This window comes from Manis pentadactyla, chromosome 12 (assembly GCF_030020395.1).
Source record: "Manis pentadactyla isolate mManPen7 chromosome 12, mManPen7.hap1, whole genome shotgun sequence".
NCBI lineage: Eukaryota > Metazoa > Chordata > Mammalia > Pholidota > Manidae > Manis > Manis pentadactyla.
Genome location: NC_080030.1, coordinates 58,933,384 through 58,957,916, shown reverse-complemented (window position 1 = coordinate 58,957,916; position 24,533 = coordinate 58,933,384). Strand labels below are relative to the sequence as shown.

At 41.8% G+C, this 24,533-nt stretch overlaps 1 long non-coding RNA gene across 1 annotated transcript in view; it reads right to left on the bottom strand.

Moving 5' to 3' along the window:
- LOC118921776 (uncharacterized) overlaps window positions 1-18,100 on the bottom strand; it is a 59,701-nt gene extending 41,601 nt beyond the window's left edge. The window contains exons 1-2 of the long non-coding RNA XR_005028508.2: window positions 18,046-18,100; window positions 243-404 (exon numbers count right to left, since the gene is read on the bottom strand). This is a non-coding gene — a long non-coding RNA (uncharacterized LOC118921776). The remainder of the gene's footprint in view (window positions 1-242; window positions 405-18,045) is intronic.
- Window positions 18,101-24,533: the final 6,433 nt, after the last annotated feature.

Below are 24,533 nucleotides of genomic sequence, written 5' to 3'. Positions count from 1 at the left end.
ATAACAAAATTAATAAATTAGAAGTTGAGGGGGAATTTGTTGAAACACCATTGGGAAGTCACGGGCTTCACACAGATTTCAAGAGCTCAGATCTTGTGGCCAGGGCTCTAGCTCAGTCTTTATCTCACCTTGTCTCTGCTGGATTCATTCTTTGGACAGGGGTTCCATAGGTACAAGGCAAAGTGGCTGCCAGAAATGCAGGCCCACATCCTGCTGCTTAGGACCCCCCTGGGCATGTTTACCTGAAAAGATCTAGCAGAAAATTCCCTGGAAAGACCCTTCTTCCCCAGGCTCTGCCATGTGCTCGTCCTGGATCCAGTCATTGTTGTAAGGGAATCTGGTTCGTTGGTGATTCACTCCCATCCCAACCACCTGGAAAGGGTTCCCCTTGGTGAAGAGGTGTCCTATTAACAGAAGGAGTGTTGGCAGAAGGGGAGAGGGTACCCATAGGGGTCCACTATGGAAGGTGGTGCCAACAGCCTAAGTATTAACAGTGTAATGTGATGACAAATACAAAAGGAGAGAAAGGAATCATAATGCCTGCTGGCACAGTTTTCCTAGAAAAGATAGGTGATGACACAGACTAGGGTAATATAAATTCTGCAAATAACAGAGTAAATGAAGCCTGATTGGAAATTAAATCTTTTTTAAGAAAACTTACACTATGCTCTTAGGGACAAATAATTCTTTTATGGCATATGCTTTTAGGGGTAATTGCAGTGACTAGACCAGTCCAGCCTGCAGCAGCTATTCGAAATGACATGCTTTTCTTTGAACAAACACTTAGACTGGAGTCTAAAAGGCAGAGTGGTTATAGAAATATCTCTCTAGATAATAACTTCAGAGACTAATCACTCATAACTTAATGGAGATTTTAATTAGGCAGCATATTTTCTGGAAACAATGGAGGAAAAGAACCCCAGCATTACCCAGATGTGAAAGTGTGTTCTCTTATCACCACCATGGAGGATGCAGCATTTATCACAACCATAATGCCTCCTGACATTTGCATCATGCTTTACACTGTCATAGATTAACTCAGTTGATCTTTATTACATTCCCAGGGAACAGGCAGTATTATGATCATCTACATTTTATAGATAAGAAGATGATACATAAGGAGGTCACACAGCTAGTGGGAAACAGACTCTAATCTACCGCTGCTTTTCCATAGCTGTAACAGGTAGAACATATTTGGTGAGAGACAACTGAGACTGAATCCTGCCTCCACCACCTGCTAGGTAGCTATGCCCTTTGGACCCTCATTTTCTCAGATGTACAGAAGTGCTCAGCACTCCTGATATAATGGGTGCAAATACTGAAGGTTGTCACTCAGGTCTCCTTGCAGGCTCTCTTTCCTGCACTCGGTGTGTCGTTAAGTTTAGCACTGAGGGTGAAGACTGGAAGTGAAGGGAAGGGACAGAAGCAGAGTTTGGGTTTTCTTCTCCCATCTTCTCAAGCATTCAAGGAGAAGGGACAAGGGTGAACCCAACAGCAGAAGGTTTCTCAGGAAATCATCGCTGAGTCTGGTCCCACCCTGTCCTGAGTTGTCCTATCAAAAAATCTTGGTGCATGGCATGATTAGGCTGAAGGAGGGGCCCAGTTTAGCAACCCTGAGTGCCTCGGTTACCCCTGGCGGGGTGAGGCCTGGCTGGGAATTTGCTAGTGTCTCCAGAACTGAGGGAGGTGCGGGGGATGAAATAGATGGAGGTACCCAGAAGATGTGTAGGTGTCAGGGTTGGAGATTTTAAGTCTAACTGAATGCTTTCGCTTTTTCCTGTGAAAATAAATTTCTGTTTTTATTAATGAATTTAGCAACTGGTGTCTCTCTTAGAAATTCATTTTGTAGCCATTGTTTTCTTCACTCTGAAAGCAAGGAATTCCCTAATGTCCTTCAGAAGCATTAACTAGCATGGAATAAATACTTAGTTCTAAGCAAATATAAAGAACATACGTTCTTAAGACAAATATCATATGATCTCATTTATTTGTGGAATCTAAAAACACTGAACTCATAGAAAAAAAGAACAGATTTGGTGGTGCCAAAGGTGGGGTAGGGAAAGGAGGGGAATGGGTGAAGGTGTTCAAAGGTACAAACTTATAGCTGTAAGATAAATAAGCGCCAGGATGTAATGTACAGCATGGTGACTGTAGTTAACAATATTATATTGTATTTTGTAAGTCCCTAAGTCTCATCACAAGGGAAAAAAATGTGTAACTATGTGTGCTAATGGAGGTTAACTAACTTACTGTGGTGATCATTTTGTAATACACATATGTATAAAATCATAATGTTCTATACCTTAAGCTAATACAATGGTATAGGCCCATTATATCTCAATAAAACTGGGGAAAAAGCTTTACAACCAGCTTTAGTGCTCATATCCTGGGAAAGGCAAGGTTACTGCTGTGCCAGAAACAATCATTATCTTCCTGCCTGTCCTGTGGCTCTGTGCTTTGCTCTAAGGGCTGATGGGCCAGGTCCTAGTGGGAAAGATCCATCCACAATTAGACTGTGAGAGTCACCAGTTCAGAGGTCTGAACAATTACCAGCAATGTTAAACTTGACGCACTATGTAAAATTCGCTCACAGAAAGTATTTTAAATCTGCACCTCTTTTGAGACTTCACCTTCACAAATCAGTCTCTTTGGCTAGACAGTGTCATTTACAGAAGCAAAAAATTCTCCTTCTTTTGGACATGCTTTCTCCTCTGCTATATGTTCATAGGGGGTCGAGTTTCTCAGGTTCTCATGGTGGCCATTTGGACCAGATAATTCTTCCTAGTGGGGAGCTGGTCTGTCCATGCCAGGATGTTTCATCTGGCCTTTACTTGCTAGATGCCTACTGGCAACATTCGCATCTCCCAACATTGACAAATGCCCCCTGACTTGAGGAGGGCAGACAAAATCGCTTTGGGTTGAGAATCGTGATGTCCAGTGACACCGAGGTACTCTTGGTCTACAGACAGTTCATTGGCTATCCTGTGTGCTTGCACGCCCAGCCCCAGCCCACCCTGGGCCCAGCCTCAGCCCTAGTGTAGATTCAGCCAAATAATTTCAGAGAGCTTGGCTAGTGAGTAGTTGTGGGTGTAGATGCCAGTGAGGGGGGAGGTGGGGAACAGGGTAGAGTCCTAGTCTCTAATAAAGTCCCTATTTGCTTCCTTCTCTGCAGAATTCAATTAATTATCAGTACAATTAGCATGATAACCAGAGACTCCCTCCACCCCCTTTATCCCTCAGTTAACCCCATCTGCTTATTTCAGCGTGCTCGCAAAGACTTTCATTTTAAATTTGTGCCCTGGCAGAAACCAGTTTGGGGAAGCATTGTGATTATCATTTAGAAGGATATCCTTAAAAACAGGAGGTTCCCTCAGGGGTTTCTCTGCATCCATTTTCTAATGATCCGCTTATTCAGGAGAAGAAGGAAAATCATTTCCTATTCACTCCTTAGTCAGCTGCAGGCTTCATTATTTTTCTATTAAAACCCAAAAAGATAGGAACTCTTACCCAGAAATGACATCTTGGTTATTTGACTGAATCTTCCCCCAGATCAATACTCTGGGCTGTAGAAATCCACAACCATTTTTTTCCCCCCTGAAAGTCAATGTGCTTGGCTCAATTAGTGAAAAAATGAAAACTGAAACAAATGGCAGGATTCATTTGAGATGTTTCCTTTTCATTTCAGCTTGAAATAAACTTTTCAGTAGGTTGCCTTTGTGGCAGTTCAGGCCAACCTAAATTTGAACAGCAGGTTGTTGCCTTTAAGAAACCAAGACTTCCCTGTGCCTGGCCAGCAGAGCGTTCCCCGGGGGGTTGGCGGGCCGGTAAAGCCCAGGCCCCATCAGCTTCACACACAGAAGGGGGGAGCCTGCTTCCTGGGAAAATATGACCAATCCAAACACAACCTGGCGGGGGGGACTCTGAGGATGCGCTCACAAGTTACCAGCTGCTACCTTATCCTGCGGCTCCACATGGCCCCTGCCCAGCGGGTCAAGGCTCTCCACTGCCTACCTCCTACTTTGGCAATAAAAGATTGCTCATTTTCTAAAGGGGAGAAAAAGTAAGAGCCTGCTGTGAAAATCCCTGTTGAATGTGCAAAAGCAGTATTTGTCCTCCTTTCTCAAGCCTTGGCTTTTGTTCTGGTTTATCATTTTCTCAGCAGGAAGAAGGCTGCCTAGATTACCAAAGGGTTTTGTCCTGAATCCAATTCAGGTATGCCGGATTGTACCTATGCTACTGCCCAAAAAAGAGAAATGAGAAAGGGCATGGGAAAGTTGCTAAGTTCGTTTGTTCTCTCACTCAACAAATATGTATAATGAATATTGACTAAGTGCCATACTCTGTATTGGATGTTGGAGACACAATGGAAAACAGACTGGGTCTCCACCTTCACTGGGCTCATTATTTGGATAGTCATTCAAATAGATGTAAAACCACAAATGTGAGAGGGTCTATGAGAGAGGGGTGTTTCAAATGAGGAAGGCCTTGTTAGGGATTTGGCCAGAACCAGAGGCCAGACCATGCAAGTTCAGGTTTAGTATTAGGTGTTTGTCTTTGAGCAATGAGCATATTATTGATGGGTTTACCAGGGAAGTCACACAAGCAAATTTTCTTTATTTGACTATATGCTCATGAGCTGAAATGCAGGGGGCCTTTGTGGCATGCTACTTGATGCATGTTTGAATGCAGAAAGTATGCTTGTTGATGCTATAAGTAATTACTTGCCTGAATTTGGAGAAACTAGGATAAAAATGTCCTTTTAAAAATAAAAATCAGAAATACTGATAGCTAATGTTTTGAGTCCTCTTGACCTCAACAGATGAAATGAACTGACACTGATAATTCACATTCAGGAAATTATGTGGATCTTGGTTTTGCTCAATATACAATAATAATATGAATACATATAGTTAATGAAGTTGATTCAGGCAGAGGGTTGAATCATGCCCTCCCCGAATTCATGTCTACCTGGAACTTCATAATGTGACCTTATGGGAAATAGGACCTTTGCAGATGTAATTTGTTAAGCATCTCTAGTTGAAATCATCCTGGATTTAGGGTGGGACTTAAATCCAAAAACTGGTATCATTTAAGAGAAAGGAGAGAGAGATTTGGATACAGATAGGCACAAACAGGAAAAGGCCATGTGATGGCAGAGGCAGAGATTGGAGCTATGCTACCCCAAACCAAGGAATGCCAGAAGGTACCAGAAGGTGGAGGAGGCATGGAAAGGTTCTCCCTTAGAGCCTTTGGAGGCAGCTCTGCTGACACCTTGAATTTGGATATTTGGTCTTCAAAACTGTGAGAGAATAATTTTCTGTTGTTTTATGCCACCCAGTTTGTGGTGATTTGCTATGACAGCCCTACGAAAATAATACATGGGTGCAGACAGGCTTCCCACCCCCTAAATTACACTGTAACCTTGGAATTTTTTAAGCTGACATTGAACTATTACAAAATTGCTTTGTTATACCAATTTTTGCACAGGTTTTCCTCTCTCATTTTTTAAAAAGTAAACCAATGGTAAATTTCTCATGGTTCTGTCTGTCTGATTTGCATTTGAGAGAGGATATTTACACGTTTGTAATACATTTTAAAAAATACACAACCAAATCCTGTTTATTTATTTTAAAGCTAAGTTATGGACAACTTTTGGTTCAAATAGCATAGGGTAAGTAAAAATAAATTGCACGACATTAACCAGCATGAATATCTTTCTGAAAGCATGGTTATGGTTACATTGATATAAACCTTAATAAAGAGCAAGCAAAAAACAAACAAAAATGACAGTCATTGTGGCTGCCATGGGGAGAACAGATTGGAGAGAGCCAAGACTGTAGATGAAACCCTTCACTGGGAGGGGGTAGTGTGTTTGCAAATGGGGGGACTCAGATTTTGTGCACAGATAGAACCCCAGCTGAGGGTAGGTGGGTCCTAAGCACTAAGTCCTGACCCTGTCTGTGTACTTGAACAAGTTCCACATGTCCAAGGCAGGGAGGGAGCAGGGCTGCTCCACATAAATGGGCCAATAGAGTATCCCCAGGGGGCATGGCAGCCTGGAGACCAGGAGGCCTTCTTCAAGCATTCTCACTCTGTGAAAAGTGGTCTCGGTGTCATCTTCTCGCTCAACCTTCAATTCAATTCAGTTTAGAAAAAGAAAATAATGTGATTTGCATGTACTCAACATTGTAGAGTAAAATCATCCTGGCTACACAAAATTTCTTTGCAAAGTTTATGCTTTTTGGATGAGATTCTGAGTGGAATCTGGAGCACAAACACATTAAAGTATCCAAATCACTCTTTTAGCCCCAACAATGTTTTCCACTGGCCGCTCCACCTGGTCAGAATTACTTCTGCTTCTTTCCACTTCACTTCCTCTGGGCTTCCTGGTGGCAGCACTGTTTCTGCTTTGTAGTTACCCTGCTCTTCCTGCAGGTGTTTAGCTCCCCAAAGGCAAGTTGTGGCAGAGCTGAGCATTGTCCCTCCAGTCACCTTTCTAACAGCTAACAAGGTAAACCTACCGCACACGAACATAGAGATGTCTGTAGGCACACGCGGGCCCTCAGAAGGGTGCATGTGCCCCGGAAGGAGATCCAGCAACATTGTGCCTGGGAAGGAGATCTAGCTGGCTGGACGCTGGGGAGGACGGATGGTTCTTGGATGGTTCTTTTCAGTCTGTACCTTTTTAAATGCTTTAATTTTTAAAAATATAATATATTGCTGTTATTACAGAAAGGAAATACATACTAGGCAAATAGCAGATTTACCATTTAAACATAGAAGTTAATTCTATGCTTCCATCAGGTGATCTAAATTCTGTAACTCTTCCCTAAAGTACCCTTTCCCAACCATTTTATCTGCATCAACTCATTTCTTTCTTGTAGCAACCCCATGCGGTAAGTGCTATTATTATCCCAGTTTTACAGATGAGAAAACTGAGGCACAGAAAGGTTATGTGATTTGCCAAAGGCTGCAGAGCTATTAAGTGGCTGCCCCAGGACCAGGACTCGGACAGCTGAGTCCAGAGCCCAGGCTCTCAGCCACCGCTCTGCCTCACCTGTGGCCGCTATGGTCAGTGGGCCAGTGTCCTGTGGCGACTTTGTTGTTTCCTTTGTTCCCTCTGATTCCATCTTTGGGAATATCTACATAAGCCTAGCAGAGTGGAATCTCAGGGGGTGTATTTTACCTGAGGGACTGAAGGCCTACCTTTGAAAGAACACACAGTAGGGAGAAAGCCCAGCTGGTTAAAGGACTGTCTCCATGTCTGCCTGTCATCTGGCTTCCCCACTGCCCTCTGTGGCAACATGGCTGAGACAGAGAGAGCCTGCAATCTGCTTCATGTGAAAATGAATAGGGTTGTGGGAGGGAAAGCACCTGCATGGCCACCCGTCTCAGGAGATGGCGATGGAGGTCGGGAGCTGGAGCTCAGCGCGGCGGCTCCCTGCCCTGTGCCCACGCTGACTGCTTTGACTGTGGGCCCTGTGGTCAAACTGCCATCAACAGCAGGGTGGCAACTTTTCCCGTAAGCACCAACAAGACCCCTCTCTATGGCAAAGCGGAACAGGAAGGAGAAAACGGCAAGTGTCATTGCTCAGGACGTTAGCTTGGGAAACATGAGATTCTCCTAGAACTGTGGAAACATTTGGTGGGAATTTCGGGGAAACTAAAGTGGCTGCAGAACAAGTTGCTGTAAAATTAAAAAACTGTTTGTCTTCTACCTTACTCCCAGGTGTGTGTGACCTGTTTTTCATAGGCTCAACAACAAATCCAGGTTTTATAGTGTCTGCAGATTACACAATTGGAAGGCCCTCTTCAAGGATAGGAAAGTGCAAATGCAAAATTAGGTGCTGACCTTGAAAGAGGCTGAGGCAGGAGACTTTCTTCACTACTTTTAGAACGTGCTCCTCTGCAGAGGTAGGAAGAGTCAGTAATACTTTCCCAAATGTATCACACATTACCGCTTTCTCAACTTGCTTCGCTTGGCTGTGGCTTTTAAAGGGTCTCAATCTGAGAAAGAAAATAATGTAAAAAAAGCATAGCTGGGTTTAAGAGTTAAAGTTGCACATGGTGTCCTCTGCCACAAAACTTTGGAGTGCTGAGCAGTGTGGGAAAGATTATTAGTTTAACAGCCATGATTATTAGTTTAATGGAATTGTGTCCCTAACATCATCTTTCAATTGAGAGTGCAGAAATACCCCACTAAGTAGCAAATTGGAGTTCAGGCAAAGAGAAAGCCAATTATTGAGTGTGAAGTGCATTGATGCTTAATAACTTTTATAAGTGCAAAGCAAACTGCTCCTGAAAAGACACATTTTCAATGTGAAAAAGTACTTAAAAAGATGACCTTCAATGGATGCCATATAGTTTGGTTTTCACCTCTCACTGAAGAATCCAAAGTTGAAGAAAGTATTCGTCGAGTGTAACCTCAGAACTAAGGGCACAAGAATTCCAATCGGGTAACTAATGACATGGTAACTTGAATACCATGAAATGTTTGATAATTGTAAATGTAAATGGCTTTGATCAAATTTGTGTAACTAAAGGCAAGAGGAGAAATTGTAAAACAAAATTTCAATACTTTTTTCCTATGTAGCAGTTTCTCAACATTGCTATTAAGTAGTTATCTCTTAAATTTTGCTTCCATCCATATTACTAATCTAGAGGTAATTGCAGCTAAATTTCTGCTTAGGAAGTTAAATTTGTTGCTTAGGCAACAGGACAAGACTCTATTGTTGTTGCCTGAGTAATTTTCACTATCCTGTTATTCCACTTAGTCCTTTAGAAGACTCCTCATCAACTGCAGAATGTGGTTGAATTCCTAGCATGACATACAAGGATTTCCACATGGGGTTCTGACTTTCTGTCCAACAACCTCCCTCTGACAGTCCCCTCTAGAACTCCTGCCCCATCCTTGCTGAATGACTGACAGCTTCCCCACCCTCCAGCAGATCCTTCCTGGAGCCCTGAATGCCCTTCCACAGCTCCTGGTAAACAATTATTCTCCTTCTAGACTAGCTCCAGGGGCACTTTCTCCCCTAGACCTCTGCCCAAATCACATTGAACTCTTCAGATAATGCTCACTTTCCAATCTCTCCCTTATAGTCTATAAATTCCTAAAAGGCAGAGGAGGCCTAAGACCATGGCTTCTGTCACATTCTTTTTTTGCATTGTCACTACTTAGTTTGGTGCTGGGCATAAATCAGGTGCTTAATAAACATTTGATGAATCATTAAGGAACAAATTGGAGCAGGACTTTGTGATGAATTGTGCCTTCTTCCAAATATTTAAATACCTTTCCTTCAGGTGTCTGCTGAAATGCCACCTTGTGTAAAATCACACCCCTCCTCTCCCTGCCTGACACTTCCATCCTCTGCGTTGTTTTTCTCTATAACATGCTGTATATTCACTTGTTTCTTTATTGATTGTCTCTGTGTCCCTCAGCTCTCCACCAGAATGTGAGGACTATGAGATAAAGAAAAAAAAAATCTCAGAAAAACAAAGCAAGGAATACTCATTATGCTGTATTCATAGCAGTGACCAGCACTGGCAATTCATACATTTTTATTGACTGGAATTAGTTCAGTGATTTTGAACTATGATGCATCCTCCCAAGAGGAGAGAATGAGAGTACCGTAGGGGTAGGGTTGCCAGATTTAGTAAATAAAACTATAGGATGCCCAATGAAATTTGAATATCAGATAAGTAATGAATCATTTTTTAGTATAATTATGTCCCATGGAATGTCTGGGATATACCAACACTAAAAAGTTATTTGTTTATCTGAAATCCAAATTTATCTGTTATATTTTATCTAGCAATCCTAATTGGGGGGGGGTGCTTTTCAAACTTTATGTGGCCACTTTCCTCAGAGATTCTAAAAATTTTCGAGTTAAGAACTGTATTGTATATTGCCATTGTTCCTAACAGGATCGTTTCATATCCTTCAAATGTCTTTGGGGAGAAAAATGATTGACAACCCTTATCTAGTCCAAGCTTTTCATGTTATAAATAAGGACAACATAGGACCAAGAAAAGGATGGTAGAGCCACTGCGGTGTGGTTTAGTGGTTTTGCTGAGGCCTCCCACTGTGTTTTATGTGCCTGTCTCCCCAAGTGGTCCAATGAGCTTTCGAGTAAAAGAGGTCCCTGACTTAGTTGGACAAAGGAAATCAACAGTGTGAAAGAGTCATAGAGCAGAGGGAACACTCACCTGTTTGACTCTGAATGTGAAGGAGTCCAGAAAGGGGAGGCTGCCCATGAGGTCAGGTGTGGGGAAGGCGGCGGTGGGAACTGAACTGGACAGGACACAGGCAAGTGGAGGGATGGCCCTGCTGCCTGAAGGTACAGCGTGTACCCTCACAGAGGGGAGGAGAGGTCTGGCATTTTCAGGGTAGGCTGAAGAGGTGGACCTCCCTAATAGAGCAGAGGGCTGTGAGAGCAGTAGGGAGCAGAGTGTGGGTGTTGTAAAGGGATTACGCAGGGAGTTGAAAGCATGTGAAATACAGCAAGGAAAGTTTTTTCTATGCTGAAGGAGCCAGGGTTAGAACTAGTTCTAGAAGTCAGAAATCTGGTGGGCTGGGCTGCTTTTTCTGCTCTGGGTCTCCCAAGGCCTAACTCAAGGTGTTGTGTAGGCTGGGCTTTGATTGGGAGGCTCTGGGGGAAAGCCTGCTCATTCAGCTTGTTGGCTGAGTTCAGTCCCACACAGCTGTAGAACTGAGGCCCCTGTTTGCTTGCAGGCTCTCAGTGGGGTGGGGGGGCATTGTTCTCAGTTTCTAGACCTGCCTGCATTCCTTGGCTCATGGCCACCTTTGTTCATCCTCAAAGGCAGCTACCCTCAGAGGTGTTGACTCTTTCCTATGCTTTGAATCCCTGACTTCCATGCGATTTACTGCTCCTGATTTTTTATCTGCTGCCCAAGTGATTAGCTTGGCTCATACTCCTATAATCTAAGAATGTCTCCTTATTTTAGGCCCCACAACCTTCTGTCTGCCATGTCCATTTTTCTATGTAACATAACATATCTACACACATGACACCAAAGAGTGAAGATCATGGGGCCAAAATCCTGCTTACCACAGTTACCTCTGGCCTTAGAAAATGAAAATATATAAATGTATTTACATAACAGAACACTTCAAGAATGTAAAAGAAAATTATATGGATGGTTAGCTACAGTTGGTGGTTGGGATAATGAAAAGTTGGTAGACTGAGACTTCCCAGTCAAGCATTTTATATCATTCTGATTTTTGAAACAAGTGAAAACGCCACCTGGTTTAAAAATAAGTCAATATTGACCAAAAAGTTAAAAATAAAATTATCATATATTTCAGCAATTCTATTTTGGCATATATAGCTAAAATCATGGGAAGCAGAGTCTCAAAGAGATATTTGTATACCCATGTTCATAGAAGCATTATTCACAGTACCCAAGTGGTTTATGTAATGTAAATGTCTATTTAGTTTGATGGATGAGTGAATAAACAAACTGTGATATGTAAAGAATATTATTTAGCCTTAAAAAGAAAGGATATTCTAACACATACTACAGCGTGGCTGAAACTTCAGGATACTAGGTTAAGTGAAATAAGTCAGTCATGAAAAGACAAACACTTTATGATCCCACTTATATAAGGTACTTAGAGTTGTCAAATTCTTATAAACACAGAGTAGAATCAACATTCTAGGGGCTGAGGGGAGAGGGGAATGGAGAATTGATTTTTAAAATTTTAATTTTTATTTATTCATTCATTCATTCATTTATCTTGTTATCATTAATTTACAATTACATGAAGAACATTATGTTTACTAGGCTCCACCCTTCACCAAGTCACCCCCACATACCCCATTACAGTCACTGTCCATCAGCGTAGTAAGATGCTGTAGAATAACAACTTGTTTTCACTGTGTTGCACAGCCCTCTCCATGTCCCTGCCAAGATGCTAATTATTCATACTAATTGTATTACCCCATTTATTTTTCCCCTCCCTTCCCATCCATCCTCCCCAGTCCCTTTCCCTTTGGTAACTGTCAGTCCATTCTTGGGTTCTGTGATTCTGCTGCTGTTTTGTTCCTTCAGTTTTTCTTTATTCTTATACTCCACAGATGAGCGAAATCATTTGATACTTGTCTTTCTCCTCCTGGCTTATTTCACTGAGCATAATACCCTCTAGCTCCATCCATGTTGTTGCAAATGGTAGGATTTGTTTTCTTCTTATGGCTGAGTAATATTCCATTGTGTATATGTACCACCTCTTCTTTATCCATTCATCTACTGATGGACATTTAGGTTGCTTCCACTTCTTGGCTATTGTAAATAGTGCTGCAATAAACATAGGGGTGCATTTGTCTTTTACAAACTGGAGTGCTGCATTCTTAGGGTAAATTCTTAGAAATGGAATTCCTGGGTCAAATGGTATGTCTATTTTGAGCTTTTTGAGGAACCTCCATACTGCTTTCCACAATGGTTGAACTATTTACATTCCCTTTCTCCACAACCTCGCCAACATGTGTTGTTGTTTGTCTTTTGGATGGTGGCGATCATTACTGGTGTGAGGTGATATCTCATTGTGGTTTTAATTTGCATTTCTCTGATGACTAGCGATGTGGAGCATCTTTTCATGTGTCTGTTGGCCATTGGAATTTCTTTTTTGGAGAACTGTCTATTCAGCTCCTCTGCCCATTTTTTAATTGGATTATTTGCTTTTTGTTTGTTGAGGTGTGTGAGCTCTTTATATATTTTGGATGTCAACCCTTTATTGGATCTGTCATTTATGAATATATTCTCCCATACTGTAGGATACCTTTTTGTTCGATCGATGGTGTCCTTTCCTGTACAGAAGCTTTTCAGCTTGATGTAGTCCCACTTGTTCATTTTTGCTTTTGTTTCCCTTGCCTGGGGAGATATGTTCATGAAGAAGTCGCTCATGTTTATGTCCTAGAGATTTTTGCCTATGTTTTTTTCTAGGAGTTTTATGGTTTCATGACTTACATTCAGGTCTTTGATCCATTTTGAATTTACTTTTGTGTATGGGGTTAGACAATAATCCAGTTTCATTCTCTTACATGTAGCTGTCCAGTTTTGCCAGCACCATCTGTTGAAGAGACTGTCATTTCCCCATTGTATGTCCATGGCTCCTTTAACATATATTAATTAACCATATATGTTTGGGTTAATGTCTGGAGTCTCTATTCTGCTCCACTGGTCTGTGGCTCTGTTCTTGTGCCAGTACCAAATTGTCTTGATTACTGTGGCTTTGTAGTAGAGCTTGAAGTTGGGGAGCAAGATCCCTCCCCACTTTATTCTTCCTTCTCAGGATTGCTTTAGCTATTTGGGGTCTTTGGTGTTTCCATATGAATTTTTGAACTATTTGTTCCAGTTCATTGAAGAATGTTGTTGGTAATTTGATAGGGATTGCATCAAATCTGTATATTGCTTTGGGCAGGATGGCCATTTTGACTATATTAATTCTTCTTAGCCAAGAGCATGGGATGAGTTTCCATTTGCTAGTGTCCTCTTTAATTTCTCTTAAGAGTGTCTTCTAGTTTTCAGGGTATAGGTCTTTCACTTCTTTGATTAGGTTTATTCCTAGGTATTTTATTCTTTTTGATGCAATTGTGAATGGAATTGTTTTCCTGATTTCTCTTTCTATTAGTTCATTGTTAGTGTATAGGAAAGCCACAGATTTCTGTGTGTTAATTTTGTATCCTGCAACTTTGCTGTATTCCGATATCAGTTCTAGTAGTTTTGGGGTGGAGTCTTTAGGGATTTTTATGTACAGTATCATGTCATCTGCAAATAGTGACAGTTAAACTTCTTCTTTACCAATTTGGATTGGTTGTATTTCTTTGTTTTGTCTAATTGCCATGGCTAGGACCTCCAGTACTATGTTGAATAACAGTGGGGAGAGTGGGCATCCCTGTCTTGTTCCTGATCTCAGAGGAAAAGCTTTCAGCTTCTCACTGTTCAGGATGATGTTGGCTGTGGGTTTATCATATATAGCCTTTATTATATTGAGGTACTTACCCTCTATACCCATTTTGCTGAGAGTTTTTATCATGAATGGATGTTGAATTTTGTCGAATGCTTTTTCAGCACCTATGGAGATAATCATGTGGTTTTTGTCTTTCTTTTTGTTGATGTGGTCGATGATGTTGATGGATTTTCAAATGTTGTACCATCCTTGCATCCCTGGGATGAATCTCACTTGGTCATGGTTTATGATTTTTTGATGTATTTTTGAATTTGGTTTGCTAATATTTTGTTGAGTATTTTTGCATCTATGTTCATCAGGGATATTGGTCTGTAATTTTCATTTTTGGTGGGGTATTTGCCTGATTTTGGTATTAGGGTAATGTTGGCTTCAGAGAATGAGTTTGGGAGTATTCCCTCCTCTTCTATTTTTTGGAAAGCTTTAAGGAGAATGGGTATCATATCTTTCTGTATGTCTGATAAAATTCCAAGGTAAATCCATCTGGTCCGGGTTTTTTTTCCTTGGGTAGTTTTTTGATTACTACTTCAATTTCTTTGCTGGTAATTAGTTTGTTTAGTTTTTGTGTTTCTTCCTTGGTCAGTCTTGGAAGGTTGTATTTTTCTAAGAAGTTGTCCATTTCTTCTAGGTTTTCCAGCTTGTTTGCATATAGGTTTTCATAGTAGTCTCTAATAATTCCTTTTATTTCTGTGGGGTCCGTCATTATGTTTCCTTTCTAGTTACTGATTCTGTTGATGTGTGTTGATTCTCTTTTTCTCTTAATAAGTCTGGCTAGAGGCTTATCTATTTTGTTTATTTTCTCAAAGAACCAGCTCTTGGTTTCATTGATTTTTTCTATTGTTTTATTCTTCTCAATTTTATTTATTTCTTCTCTGATCTTTATTATGTCCCTCGTTCTGCTGACTTTAGGCCTCATTTCTTCTTCTTTTCCCAATTTCAATAATTGTGACATTAGACTATTCATTTGGGATTGTTCTTCCTTCTTGAAATATGCCTGGATTGCTATATACTTTCCTCATAAGACTGCTTTTGCTGTGTCCCACAGAAGTTGGGGCTTTGTGTTGTTGTTGTCATTTGTTTCCATATATTGCTGGATCTCCATTTTAATTTGGTCATTGATCAATTGATTATTTAGGAGCATGTTGTTAAGCCTCCATGTGTTTGTGAGACTTTTTGCTTTCTTTGTACAATTTATTTCTAGTTTTATACCTTTGTGGTCTGAAAAGTTGGTTGGTAGGAATTCAATGTTTTTGAATTTACTGAGGCTCTTTTTGTGGCCTAGTATGTGGTCTATTCTGGAGAATGTTCCATGTGCACTTGAGAAAAATGTGTATCCTGTTTCTTTTGGATGTAGAGTTCTATAGATGTCTATTAGGTTCATCTGTTCTAGTGTGTTGTTCAGTGCCTCTGTGTCCTTACTTATTTTCTGTCTGGTGGGTCTATCCTTTGGGGTGAGTGGTGTGTTGAAGTCTCCAAACATGAATGCATTGCATTCTATTTCCTCCTTTAGTTCTGTTAGTATTTGTTTCACATATGCTGGTGCTCTTGTTTTTGGTGCATATATATTTATAATGGTTATATCCTCTTGTTGGACTGAGCCCTTTATTATTATGTAATATCCTTCTTTATCCTTGTTACTTACTTTGTTTTGAAGTCTATTTTGTCTGATACTAGTACTGCAACACCTGCTTTTTTCTCCCTGTTGTTGGCATGGAATACCTTTTTCTATCCCTTGACTTTTAGTCTGTGCATGTCTTTGGGTTTGAGGTGAGTCACTTGTAAGCAGCATATAGATGGGTCTTTCTTTTTTATCCATTCAGTAACTCTATGTCTTTTGATTGGTGCATTCAGTCCATTTACATTTAGGTTGATTATTGAAAGATATGTACTTATTGATATTGCAGGCTTTAGATTCGTGGTTACCAAAGGTTCAAGGTTAAGTTCTTTAGTATCTTACTGCCTAATTTAACTCACTTATTGAGCTATTATAGACACTGTCTGGTGATTCTTTATTTCTCTCCCTTCTTATTCCTCCTCTTCCATTCTTTATATATGTTGCGGGTTTTATTCTGTGCTCTTTTGTGTTTCCTTTAACTGCTCTTGTGGGTAGTTAATTCTATTTTTGCCTTTATTTAGTATTTGGTTGGTCTGCTTTCTTTGCTGTGATTTTATTTTCTCTGGTGACATCTGTTTAGCCTTAGGAGTTCTCCCATCTAGAGCAGTCCCTCTAAAATACCCTGTAGAGGTAGTTTGTGGGAGGCAAATTCCCTCAACTTTTGCTTGTCCGGGAATTGTTTAACCCCTCCTTCATATTTAAATGATAATGGTGCTGGATACAGTGTTCTTGGTTCAAGGCCCTTCTGTTTCATTGCATTAAATATATCATGCCATTCTCTTCTGGCCTGTAAGGTTTCTGTTGAGAAGTCTGATGATAGCCTGATGGGTTTTCCTTTGTAGGTGACTTTTTTCCTCTCTCTAGCTGCCTTTGAAACTCTGTCCTTGTCCTTGATCCTTGCCATTTTAATTATTATGTGTCTTGGTGGTGTCCTCCTTGGGTCTCGTCTGTTGGGAGTTCTGTACACTTCCATGGTCTGAACAATTATTTCCTCCCCGGGTTTGGGGAAGTTTTCAGCAATTATTTCTTCAAGTACACTTTATACCCCTTTTTCTCTTTCTTCTTCTTCTGGTACCCCTATAATGTGAATGTGTGGATTGGTCACACAGTTCTCTTAATATTGTTTCATTCCTGGAGATCCTTTTATCTCTCTCTGCATCAGCTTCTGTGCGTTCTTGTTCTCTGGTTTCTATTCCATCAATGGCCTCTTGCATCTTATCCATTCTGCTTATAAATCCTTCCAGAGATTGTTTCATTTCTGTAATGTCCTTCTGGACATCATCCCTTAGCTCTTGCATATTTCTCTGCAGCTCCATCAGCATGGTTATGACCTTTATTTTGAATTCTTTTTCAGGGAGATTGGTTAGGTCTATCTCCCCAGATTCCTTCTCAGGGGAGGATGTCTGGGTTAGTCTAGTCTGTATCAAATCCTTCTGCCTTTTCATGGCGATAGATACAGTTGTGTGGGGCTGGCATGTGTGCTGGCTGGGAGAATGTCCCTTTTTGCTAGTTGTGGCCCTCCTCTCCTGGGAGAACAGTGACCCCTAGCGGCTTGTGCTGGGCAGCTGCGTGCAGACAGGGTTTCTAATTCTTGCCTGGCGGCTGTGAAAGAAGCCCTGCCCTGCTGCCTCAGGCAGCTGCTCCACTATGGCGGAGCGGTGGCGGAGGGGAAACGGGCGGGAGGCTGTTTATCTCTGTGAGGGGCTTCTGAGCTGTGCTGCCGCCCAGGGTATTAGGGCGCCCGGAGTTCCCTGGGATTCCCAGCTGCTGGGCTAAGTGTCCCGGGAAGTTTCCATCCAGCTGTGGGGTCTCTGTCCCTTTAAGTCTTTCAAAAAGCACTCGCTTTTCTTTGTCCCAGGGGTGCCTGCTGTGGGGACCCGCTCACAGGTCTTACTGTCCTGTTTCCCTAGTATCCAGGACCCCACGCACTGTGTGTCTGCACTCCAGTGTGGATGGCTAGGGCTGGATGTTTAGCAGTCCTGGCCTCCCTCTCCCTGCCCGCTCTGACTCCTCTCCTCCCGCCGGGAGCTGGGGGGAGGGGCCTCGGGTCCCGCTGGGCCGCAGCTTGTATCTTACTCCCTTTGCGAGGTGCTGGGTTCTCGCAGGTGTAGATGTAGTCTGGCTGTTGTCCTGTATCTTCTGGTCTCTCTTTTAGGATTAGTTGTATTTGTTGAAGTTTCAAAAATATACATGGTTTTGGGAGGAGATCTCCGCTGCTATACTCATGCTGCCATCTTGGCTCTGCCCCCTGGAGAATTGATTTTTAATGGGTATAGAGTTTCAGTTTTGTAAGAAGGAAATGTTCTGCAGGTTTGTTGCACAACAACATGAATGCACTTAAACTACTGAATTGTACACTTGAAAGTGGTTCCGATGATACATTTTGTCATATGATTTTACCACAATTAAAAAAAAAAACTAGCAAAGAAAAAAGGTGTGTTACCTTAGAAAGTAGATGAAGATCAATCAGAGGGGTTGGCCTCCCTGGCCCTCCTCCCCTTCAGTTCCTGCGCACACACCCCACTGCCCACCATGCTTGCAACTGCGCAATTGTTGGTGGTGAATTTTAATCCCAGTGGTTAAACTGAAGCTGCTTCCCAGTTCTTTTTACCAGTGGCTTAATCAGCAAAAATGCTGCCTGGCTTTTCCTTGCAGCAGCGGCTGACACCCTAGGCTGGGGAGTGTGGCGAATCCGGGTCTATGTCTTGGACTTTAGACCCAGTTCTCCTGAGGCTCTCCTGGGCTGTGGCTGGCTTCCCTGGGTTTCACTTCCTGTTCTACAAGCAATGACTGACAGGAGGAATCTTTACTCCCTTCAGGTGAATCCTCGTCCCTTGCCCACAGCAATATCTTGCTCAACAGAAAAATTACTTCAAAATACAATGATCTAACACCAGCACAATTTGGTCAAGAATAGCGTTGCCATTTATAGGAAGGGGCTACTGTTTCTCTTTCTCACTGTCTAGATTGAGATGCCATGAGCCTAGTCCAATTAATTTTGTGAGTTTTCCCCCCTGCATATATCAAGTGATGTTATGGGCTGAACTGTGTCCTCCTGAAATTCATGTATTGAACTGCTAGCCCCCAGTACCTTAGAAGGTGACTGTATTTGGAGATAGAATTTTTAAGGAGGCAGTTAATTTAAATGAAGTAATGAGCATGGGCCCTAATTTCAATATGACTGGCATCCTTCTACGAAGAGGAAATGAGGACACAGACATACACAGGGAGGCCATCTGAAAACACAGGGAGAAAATGACAATCTTTAAGCCAACAAGAGGGGTCTCAGAAGAAGGCAATCCTGCCAGTCCCTTGATCTGGGACTTCTAGCCTCCAGAATTGTGAGAAAATAAATTTCTGTTTAAACCTTCAGTCTACGATACTATGCTATGGTGGCCCTAGCCACCATAATATGGGAGAACAATTGAATCTCCCCAGGACTGAGCAAGAACTCCACACAGAGAAAATAAATATTTTCCCAGAGCAACCAAAACCAAAATCTGCTGAGAATTAGCTCTGGCCACACAAACACACAAATTTACTTTACCAAAATGAATACTTCCTTTTCAGGCTACAACATCTGTTTTGTTGCTTAACAATTTTCTTGAAGACCCATATGCATTACTTTAAATTTGTGTAATTAAAGGGTGGGGTGTGTGTTGGAGCAAAAAAGGAAACTCCCACACACACTGGGGAGAGAGGTTGCTCCAGCTATTGCTTCACTGAAGCCTGTTGGGCCACAGCCTTAGCGAGTAGCCTTTCAGGCCCATAAATATGATCTTTCTAGAATCCTCCATAGGACCCAAAGTGGACTCAGTCCATCACCACCCTTTATTCTCTCTTCTGCTTTATGCTGCCTCACTCCCATCCCCTAAATCAGTGTGTGTGTGCATGTAGGCTTAAATCACTACTGAAGTTATGCAAAGGGAGAAACTGCATTGCTAATGGCTATAAAACACACCGGCTCTAGGAGTGTAGGGAGAGAAACGATGGTGGCATGCCGTCCTGGAACAGCAGAATTTTCCTGGGTGAAATGCAAAGCACAAAAGTGAGATCATGTTTAAGTCCCCCTTTAACTTTAAAATATTATGTTTCTGCATATAATTAGGGCAAGATTCCTTTTGCTTTGCTCCCCTCCCCTGGGTGAGCAGGGAGAATGAACTAGGAGGATAACAGATTAGGAATTTGGGAGACATTATTTGTATCGCAGAAAGCGGAGAGGGGTACTGATTCCCCACACAGATTGGTAGGCTACTAATACTGAGCTGCAGCTCAGGATTCTGCAGGGAGGACAGCCCTCCTTGACCTTGCAGAGGAAGCTTCCCTTAGTGGACGGGGCAGTGGGCTGCAACACGCTAGCTTGTTGGAGTCTCTTGTACGTGCATGTATGCCTTCTGAGTGCTGAAAAAGCAACTTTATCAAGTTGCTTAATAAACATGTTTAGACCCTGATAAAATTTAGACCCAGATAAAGTCCCAGATTTATACAGTACACAAGGTATAAAATGGCTGGTTTTCTTTCCAGCCACAGCAACTTCTTGCTACGGTTTCCTTAGCTGAGCTGAAAAGGGAGCATGAAGCCTGAGGGTTTATTTCTGAATACGCACACACACATACCCCTGGCTCTAATTTATTTATAAATATGCAGACATTATGACATATCTCTGGAGAACTTTGAATCCTCTTCTCATGCTTATTGCTGGAAGACAAACCTAAGTTATTCTGAGTGTAAACACTTTGGTTTTTCGTAGAATAAGAGCCTTTCAATTTGACTTCATTGATCAAAAAGCCAAACTGTTATTAAACAGTGATTGTTTATAATCTAAACCAGAAAGCAAAAGTATCTAGAAAAACTAAATGTTAAAAAATACAAACCATTTAAAAAAAAAAAAGCACTGATGGAAATAGAGCAGGAATCACTGAAGTCCCTGAGATCTGCTGCAGCAGAGAATTACAATTCGTGCAAACAGGAGGAATCCCAGAAACCAGGACCTTTCAGTTCTGCAGAAACACCCTCAAAAAAAACCAAACAAGTCACTTGTTTAGTCAATTTAAGTCTTGGGCAATTTTGTCTGTTTATACAGATTCAACAGGAGGTCTGGGGCTCAAACACTGAATTGTTAACCACATAAAGTCACTCTCTGAAGGTGGCATGTGCAGCCAGCTTATGTCACTTAGCAGAAGTGGTGCAGTATATGATGACAGCACAGTGCAGGTTGTTGGCATGGTCTGGGACATCACAGCCCGAAGCGAGGATACAATGCCTCATGGAGGACCTGGGGTTGTTTGTCACTCAGGGAGGTAACAAACCAGAGAGGCTAAACTCTAGGGGCCTCAAGTTCTTATGTGCAAAATGAGAAAGTCGACCCAGATGGGTGTTTCCTAAACAATGAGCCATGGAAAGAGGGTTCTATGGACAAGTTTAGGGAAATCTGGATTTAATAAATTAAATAGGATTCTTTGATATTTCTTAGACTTAATATACTAATGCTACTGTGAATCTCTGCAAAATTTGGTCTAAGATTAATAGTGCTTTTCAAGGGTACTTGAACACAGAACCCTCAGGAAATGTTAAACTAGCTGGTCTAATTTTTCTTGATTTTAGGGAGAGAATGAGGCCATGAGACTCAGGAGTGGGGAAAGAGTGAGACACTCAGCTTTTCCTTCCAGAAACCCTCTCATGCCTTTCTGAGCATAGAGGAAGCTGGAAGAGCCCCTTGGCAGTACCAGTGGTTATAATTTGCAAAAACAAATGACACCAGCACATTCTAATTGAGGTGGAACTTGTGTGTAGGCAGAGTACATATTGACCTTGTTATGTGTTGGTTTAGGTACTGAAAAGTTAACTCTGCCCCCTCAAAATTCCTTAGCCACTAACAATGTATCCCTTAATTCCAGTCGTGTTCTTTGTGTCATGTTAAAATGCAAATACCCCAGGAGAGAGAGAGAGACCCTTAAACCTCATGTCATAAATGTGTATGAAACTGAAGCTGTCAGATCCTCTTCTGAGGGGAGATTTTGATGAAAAGAAAATGAAAATGTTAAAAAGTTGAATATTGTCTGACGCAGAGGAAAGGGAGCATAAAGGGGATTGAACAAACGGCGCGGAAAGGCCTCAGATTTTATGGGGTTGCACTGTTTTTGTCTTAGAGCAGAGCCTGAGATGGGGTTCCTTGTGGAAGAAGTTTGTTAAGGGAATGCTCTTGGAAGAAAGAAAGCTGGGGAAGCCAGATCTGACAGGGGAGGAAACCTGAACAAGGATGGGCTCTGCAGCAGCCTAGGTTCAGCGGCACTGTGGAGATGCTCTGGGCCACAACTGTCCCGTGGAGTGTGTCTCACCCTGAGGCAGAGATCAGGCTGTCTTACCTCTGTGTCAGGCTGCCATTGGTTGCCAGCTGTCCCATCCTCCATCCCAGGGGTGGGGCATAACCTTGCAGACAGGGGCCTCTCATTCAGCCGCAGACACTGTGCTTGAGAAGTGGGCAGGTGTGGACTCTCAGGGGCCAACACACTTTGTAGTTCTTAGTGGAAAGTGAGAGTAGTGTGCTTCTTATTGTAAAGAAACTGGGGGTGGGCGCTCAGCCAGGTGACAGGGATCCAGGTGGGGCCCTGGCTGCCCTCACAACCTGCATGTTCAGAATTGGTTCACCTTGCCTGGCAAAATTGCAACTAGAATAGCTTATGAAATTCCTTATGTTCCTCCTTCTCTCAGAGTCCTGGATGTGGATAAAAGGCTTCTCAGGTGATGAGAGTTTGATATTTCTTTCGGGGCACTTTATCAATACTCTAAGCTCTTCTCTCAGTTCCAGTAATATTAAGGAATTGCGGTATTTTCCCATCTGTCCAGATTATTTTTCTTTCTTTCTATCAAAAGGATTTTAGATCTTTGATTTTTAAATCCTTAATTCACTTGACATGCCCATATGCTTTTGAGCCATACTCAAGTTCAATATTGCAAAAAATGGGGTGCGGTTTTATCTTTTCAAAAGAGATAGCTAGCATTCATTTTTTTCCCTCACATCTGCCCACAAAATTTAAATAGAAAGAAAAACTCCTGCCTTTCAGATATGCTTTACCATAAAGCAATTCTAGACTAATTTCAGGATGATTTCAAGGTAATCGTTGTAGTTCTTAGTGGAAAGTGAGAGTAGTGTGCTTCTTATTGTAAAGGTAATTTAATTAATTTGCCTAATAATTATTATGTAGCTATAACATCTTTACTAGGCCGTTCTGTGGAGAACTGTTAAAGGCTTAGATTTTCTCTTTTTTAAAAGCTTCCACTTCTTTTTCAAGTATTTGTCAAATGAAAGGGAGAATTTTGTTTAATCCTTTCCCCCATTTCTGCTGCTCTTCGGTGGCTTATTTAGATGACTCAGCATCCTGTGTATTTTATAAAGTTATGTTTCTAGTCCTCCTGGAAATTCATCAAGGACAGGTTTATGAGTAGTTCTAGAAGATCTTACCAAAAGCTGCATGCTCTCTAGAAGCCCAAGCACAGAGCCAGGAATCATCGCCAAGTCCAGGTCAGTATGAAAACAAAAGACACTTCTCACGTGTCTCTGTTGAAAGGGCTCAGCTATCACCTTCAGCAGATTGTGTGATCTTTCTTAAAAGGGGATTTTCTTTTATTCCTCAAATCCTTGCACAGAAAAGGCACTTAAATTACAAAACTCCACATTTATCTGCCTGCTGGTCACACTATATCATTTTGGTAGGGTGTGTGGGCTGTGTTTTGCCATACCATGTGGCAAAACCTGCTATTTTGTGATTTTTCCCTTCTTGTGGCTTATTTACAGAATTTATGCTTTGAATTTTCCAGGCTTTGGCTCTATGTTCAAATTTCATCTTTTGGAATTCCAAAAATAACACTTCCCTTCAAAAAAACCCCTCCTATTTTCTCTCTTAAAAGCTCTAGCTTCCGAGCAATTCTGTCTGCTATGAATTTGTAAAATCTATGCAGCAATTCATTTGACTTCAGGCTCTCTCCACTGGAAAGCAGTGAATGTCAAAGCATTTTAGTGACAGCCACACTGCAGTATGAATGGAGGAAATGTGCAAGAAAGAACAGGAAACAGTAGCTGCCTAATGTAACCAAACACTAGCCCCAGTACATTAGTACCTGTTTGCAGAATCAAACGGAATGCCATGGACATACAGTTTCCAGCATGTACGGAGCACTGGAAGCCATACTCACCAAGTAGCAGCAGATCCAGGTTTCACTGGTAGACCACACAGCACAGTGACATATCCTTTGTCCTTCTTACATATCAGAGAGAAAACAGAGGCCCTCAGATACAATTGCCACTGGTTTTGTTCCTCCGTCCCCACTTTTAAACTAACCTCAGTGCCCATTCTTTCCTTTTTCCCTCCTGACTCAAATGATGAATAGTTCCTATTTTTGTCTAATGTAAATCCTGGAAAATGTCTTACTGCCTGTTAGAGTCTGTTAGGACTCTATTTTTGTGCTTCTCTATTTTGGCAAAGCTCTCCCTATATCTCTGGACACATCTTTCATGCACTGGATCATGGTCTGCTCAAGCGTGGAGACTGTGTCTTATTCATGTTTATCTTCAATAGCATAGGGCTTTTATAAGATATGTGCTCCTTATAGGCTTGTGGAATAAGAGCAGAATGAGTCATATACTTACAGGAAATTAATACAGAAGCATTGCATAAAATGTCTGGGAGGATGGCAAAGTTGGTGATGGGGATAACTGAAAGGAAGCTATTGTAATAATCTACTTGGTAGGTGATGAGTACCTGAGTGAGCAAATATGGTGGGTAGAAGGGAAGACTACTACGGAGGGGATTGGAGTTGGAGAAGATTCCAGGTTCAGGAGCCCTTGACAAATCTTGACACTATTCTTTCATTCATTCACTCACTCATTCATTGATTCATTCAGTATATAGTACCCTTCCTTAAGCCAGGGAC